This window comes from Marmota marmota, unplaced genomic scaffold (assembly GCF_001458135.2).
Source record: "Marmota marmota marmota unplaced genomic scaffold, marMar, whole genome shotgun sequence".
In the NCBI taxonomy this organism is placed as follows: domain Eukaryota; kingdom Metazoa; phylum Chordata; class Mammalia; order Rodentia; family Sciuridae; genus Marmota; species Marmota marmota.
Window position 1 is genome coordinate 33,022,102 of NW_026000057.1, and position 6,117 is coordinate 33,028,218.

Here is a 6,117-nt window from a genome sequence, read left to right on the forward strand (position 1 = left end):
AGCAGGTCCCATAATAACCATCTCATTATTAATGGCTCTTAAATCTTGCAATAATCTCCATTTACCAGATTTCTTTTTGATGACAAAAATGGGAGTATTATGGGGAGATACAGAAGGTTGTATATGTCCTTCTGCTAATTGTTGTTTGACCAGGTCATGGGCTGCTTGTATCTTTTCTTTAGTCAGGGGCCACTGAGGAACCCATACTGGTCTTTCTGATTTCCAAGTAATTTTTATTGTCTCAGTGGCCCTTTCTGAAAATCCAACCCATGTCTGTCTGTTCCTTGATCTATTTGTATTGGTGCTGATAACGCCAAGGTCGAGGGTTCATTCCCCGTACGGGCCACCAAATGCCGCAGTCTGGCTGGGCACAATCAGGAGCCACTTGTCAAAAGAAACTAACTTTATTTTTAGAACCACACACGCCAAACAAAAGAGCCTCTCAGGAAAAACCCTCAGAGCCTCAACTGCCACCACCGGCTTTCCACAAGCCTCTCTCTCCCACACCAGCTTCTCCCCACCTCCCACAATCCTCCTGCTCTTGAGGCCGATTGGCTGGGTCACGTGGGCGGAGCCAAAAAAGTCCCCCAATGAGTAGCTCCGTGGTCTGAAAGGGCAGGGAAACAGCCCAATGAGCATCACTGCAGAGGAGCCAATCAGCAAGATGTTGCTGGGGCCGCTGTGAGCCAATCATCAGCCGGCAGCTGGAAGTTTGCTGGCAGCTGGAAGTTTGCTGGGGCCCCTTCGGCTGTGGCTCTCAACATATGATTTTGTTGATATAGACAAATATAATCTAAGGATTATGTGGAAAGGCAAAAGATGCAAAATAGCCAAATACAACATTGCAATACAACGAAAGTGAAATAACGATGCTACCTGACTTGAAGAATTACTGAAAAGCAATAACACAATCAATAAATGGGCCAAGGAACTGAACAGACACTTTTCAGAAGATGATATACAATCAACAAACATATGAAAAAATGTTCAATATATCTAGTAATTAGAGAGATGCAAATCAAAACTACTCTAAGATTTCATCTCACTCTTGTCAGAATGGCAACTATTATGAAGACAAACAACAATAAGTGTTGGTGAGGATGTGGGGAGAAGGGCACACTCATACATTACTGGTGGGACTGCAAATTGGTGCAGCCAATCTGGAAAGCAGTATGGAGATTCCTTGGAAAACTGGGAATGGAACCACCATTTGACCCAGATATCTCACTCCTCGGTCTATATCCAAAGGACTTAAAAACAACATACTACAGGGACACAGCCACATCAAGGTTTATAGCAGCACAATTCACAATAGCTAAACTGTGGAATCAACCTAGATGCCCTTCAGTAGATGAACAGATAAAGAAAATGTGGTATATATACACAATGGAATAGTATTCAGCAATAAAAGAGACTAAAATCATGGCATTTGCAGGTAAATGGATGCAGTTGGAGAATATAATGCTAAGTGAAGTTAGCCAATCCCAAAAAAACAAATGCCAAATGTTTTCTTGGATATAAGGATGTTGATTCATAATGGGGTTGGGAGGTGGAGCATGGGGGGATTAGATGAACTCTAGATAGGGCAAAGGGGTGGCAGGAGAAGGGAGGGGCATGAGGGTAGAAAAGACAATGGAATGAGATAGACATCATTACCCTAAATACCTGTATGAAGACATGAATGATGTGTTTTATATGTGTAATATGAAATGTAATGCATTCTGCGGTCATATAGAACAAATTAGAATAACAAATACATTAAAAATGAAATAAAAAATTAACTAAAAAAGGAATTACTGAAAAGCTACTTAATCAAGAAAGTAATATTCATGTAAGAATATGCAAATATATAATGGAACAGAATCAAGAGATGTAGTATTATGAACTTAATTTGTATTTTCTGTCTTTTTAGTTTATTACTAAAACTTTTTAAGACTATTAATGTTTCTGTGAGCACATCTTTGATATTATCCTTATGTTTGAAATATAGAATTCTTATCATTCTTTTATCTAAATCAGTTTTAATTTCTCTGACCCAAATATTATTTTAATCAGTGTTACATATGACTATTTTTTCATCATACTGTGGTCAAAAGGCCTTTGTAATTTCTGCATTTTTAGAGCAGACTGAAATTTCTGTCATAATTACTTTTTTAGTTCTTTGAACTTTAAAAAAAATAAAAGACAAATAGATCAATTGAACAGAATAGGATGTCCACAAATGGAATCACACAAATACATCAAATTTATTTTTGATAAGGGAGCAATGACAATTCAGTGGAGGAAGCAGAGTGTTTTCAATTAATAGTATTGAAGAGCTAAATATTCAAGTATTGATAAATGAGTCTAGACAAAGAGCTTATTTGTACCTCTTATGAAAATTAACTCAAAATGAATCATAGACCTCTGTAGATCATACAAAACAAGAAAACTTCATACATAAAATATAAGGGAAAATCTAGGTAACCTTGACATTGGTGATGACCTTTTAGATACAAAACTAAAAGCATAGCCAAGAAAGAAAAACTTGATAAGTTGGACTTCATTAAAATTAAAAAACTTCTGCTTTGTTAAAAACACTATCAAGAGACCAGGCATAGACGGCAAGAAAATCTTTGTAAAACATATATCTGATAAATCCAAAATATATAAAGAATTCTTAAACAATAAGAACATGAACAACCTAATTAAAAAACAAAAGATCCGAACAATACCTCACTATATTAGTCAAATTTGTGTCACTATAACAAAATTCCTGTGGCAATTAACTTATGAAGAAAAAGTATTATGTAGCTCATAGTTCTGGAGGTTCCAGTCCCAGATAGGATGTCCCCATGATTTTGAGCTTCTGGCAAGGGCTAGGATCCCATAATTACCTTCTCAGGCATGATTTCAGTGACCTAAGAACTTTTAACAGCAACATCCTGGGACCATGCAATTAACACACAGGCATTTGGGTCACTCAATCTCTGAACTATAGCACTCACCAAAGAAGACACACAAATGGCAAATAAGCATATGAAATGATGTATTACCTCATGATTTTGAGGAAATGCAAATTAAAAGACAATAAGATACCATTATATATCTATCCTGTATGGTCAAAACTCAAAGCCCAAAGGTTGACAATGTTGTGGAGCACTAGGAACTCTGATTTGCTGCTGGTGGGAAGTCAAAAGAGTACAACCACTTTGGAAGATAGCTTGGCAGTTTCTTTTTTTGGTACCAGGGATTAAACTCAGGGGTGCTTAACCACTGAGCCACATCCCCAGCTCTTTTTATATTTTATTTAGAGACAGGGTCTCACTGAGTTTCTTAGGGCCTTGGTAAATTGCTAAGGCTGGCTTTGAACTCGTGATTCTCCTGTTTGCCTTCTGAGCCACTGGGATTACAGTTGTGTGCCAGCATGCCAGGCTAACTTGGCAGTTTCTCATAAAACTAAACATAGTTACCACCCTAGAGCTGAAAACATTTTCACACAAAAATCTTCATGTTTATAGCATAAACATAGCATAATCATAATTGCCAAAGCTTGCAAATAATCAAGATATCCATCAGTAGGATAAACAAACCGTGGTATATTAGGCAATGAAATACTATTCAGCACTAAAGAGACATGAACTATTAAGCCAAGAAATGACATGGAAAATCCTTAAATTATATTGCTAAATGAAAGAAGCTGGCTTGAAAAGGTTATATATTGGATAATACTGTGTACATGACATTCTGGGAAAGACCAAACTACAGAGTAGAAAGATCAGGATTTTCATGGTTTTGAGGGGAATGAGGCAGATACATAGGTGCATAGTATCCTGCTAGCCAAATTGTACAACTAAAATCAAGTCCTTCCTAGACTGCTTAGGGTGCCAGATCTGATCCGTTTCAAAATATGCCCAGTCCTCCTAGCCACTCCTAGACTACCACATTTAATGTGTTAAGTCAAAAGTCTTCAGTTCTGTTACTATTTCAACAACACAAGTCCATTATATAGGTTGGAAATCATAATCATAACTGCAGTTAACATATTCTTCATTATCAGTGAGAACAAAAATTATACCGATAAATAGGACATTGGTCATACATTACATAATATACAAAAAATTGACTTTCATCACCTGGTAAATAATCGTTTTTAGTGGAAAGAAACAAAACATTTCAAACGAAGGGTTGCATTACATTTTTGACAACATGCCACTTTCCCACAACATGTCTCGTTTTGACATCATTGTCAGTCTTCTAATTTGAAAATAATCAGTCTTCTCATGTCAAATTTAATATCATCTTTGATGGCGGTAGATCAGAGAATGTTGTGCTTTCTTCCTCCTGATGGGTTCTCATTGCATCATTTTAAAGCATGTTTAGCAGATGTCTTTTTAATATCCAATACATTTATGAGATCTTTTATCTTTTTTCACAAATTTGTGAATTCATGCATTTACAATACATGTTATTTGAGTGAACAGAGACTCATTTCATTTTTTGACCTCTAATAGAAGTGAAATAATTAGAAACCAACCAATTGTTCTTATCACACCACCACTGGAGTTGCTATAGGTACCCATTATTTTGGTTGAGGCACATTGGTTCTATTATTTCTTTTTCCATCACCAATATTTGCTAAATGGGTTCCACTGTATTATAGTATGTTTCAACAATAACACATTTAATATCTAACCATTTTGCAAGGAGAATTTCATTATTTGTATAGAATCTGTAATTACAAATATCTTGCTTGTTTTTTCATCAATGTTGTTTGTTTGAGAGGACACTTGTTTAGTCTGTTTTCCCCACTGTGTCTGCAGCCTATAATTCAATTTTTAAAAAATTTCTTTATACGTTTATTTTATTTATTGATTTTTATGTGGTGCTGAGGATCAAACTCAGGGCCTTGCACGTGCTAGGGGAGTGCTCTACTGCTGAGCCACAACCCCAGCACGTATTGTGGGGAGCCATTCTCACACATGATTGGGCAACTCCCGGATTGGGTGTGAGGCGCTCTGGCTAAACTGTGTTGGAGCTCTCCCGACCCTCTCCTGGTGCGAGAGCCTGTCCGTGTGGGGGTGTGACTGACCACTGACCCTGGGACCAATCATTGACCCTGACCTTGGAGTGCTGCCCCCCTCAACCTTCATTGGATGGAATTCTCCCCTGAATTTCTTGTTCCCCAATAAAAGGCCACTCCCTGGCGTGCTCTCTCTCTCTCTCTCTCTCCTGCTAGCCCTGAGTAATCCCTGCTGCCCTACCGGGTGGTTCCAGGTGTGAGCCAGAGGGAGAGCCATCTCGGACCTGGTCATAGAAAAAGGTAATTGAGTCTGTGTGTTTATTTTGATCTCACTAGCTAACTTTTATGCCAAGAACCTCTTTAATGAAACCAGTGCGCTGGTCGCATGGTAGAAACGTATAATTCAATTTTTGAAGGTGTACTAATAAGTCATAACATGACCATTGTTGGAAAAAAAACAGTGTAATTGTGGGTTCTCCACCACTTCGAGCATTCATAGAACTACCTCACTTCCAAAGAAGAAAAGGAAACTGGATTTTGAGTAGACAACTAGAAAGATCCATCTCTGCATCCATTGCACTTTTGGTTTATCTTTATTACAGCATTAGGCACATTGTTTTCTTATATATCTGGCTTACTATGACACTCTTTGTCAAGGGCAAAATGCTAATTAGGCCCTCAGCAGAGAAATAACGGCATACAAAAAGGATATTTGAAGGGAATGTAAAGAAGGAAGTATTTACAAAAGCATGAGAGGGTTATAAGAACTACCAGATATGGTGAAACAACCAAGGATTACCAACAGAAGGTGGCAGTTATTACCCATCTTATTATCAGCTCCTAGCAAAAACAGTGAGTGTTGAAGCAGCAGAAGTGGTGGCTAGGGGTAGGGATTCTACCTCAGCCAGTTTGTAACCAGTGACATAAGGATCATGGAGAATAAGCCTGACTTCTCATCTCATTTCTGTCACTGTCTTCCCCTGGGCAAGTTCAATAGGAAACCAGCAGGAAAACAGACTTGCTGACATGGTCCTTAAAGATCAGCATCTTTGAACTCAAGGCAGGGTAGAGAGGGGCAAAGATGAAGTTCCATGTACAGAGAATGAAGGCAGGTA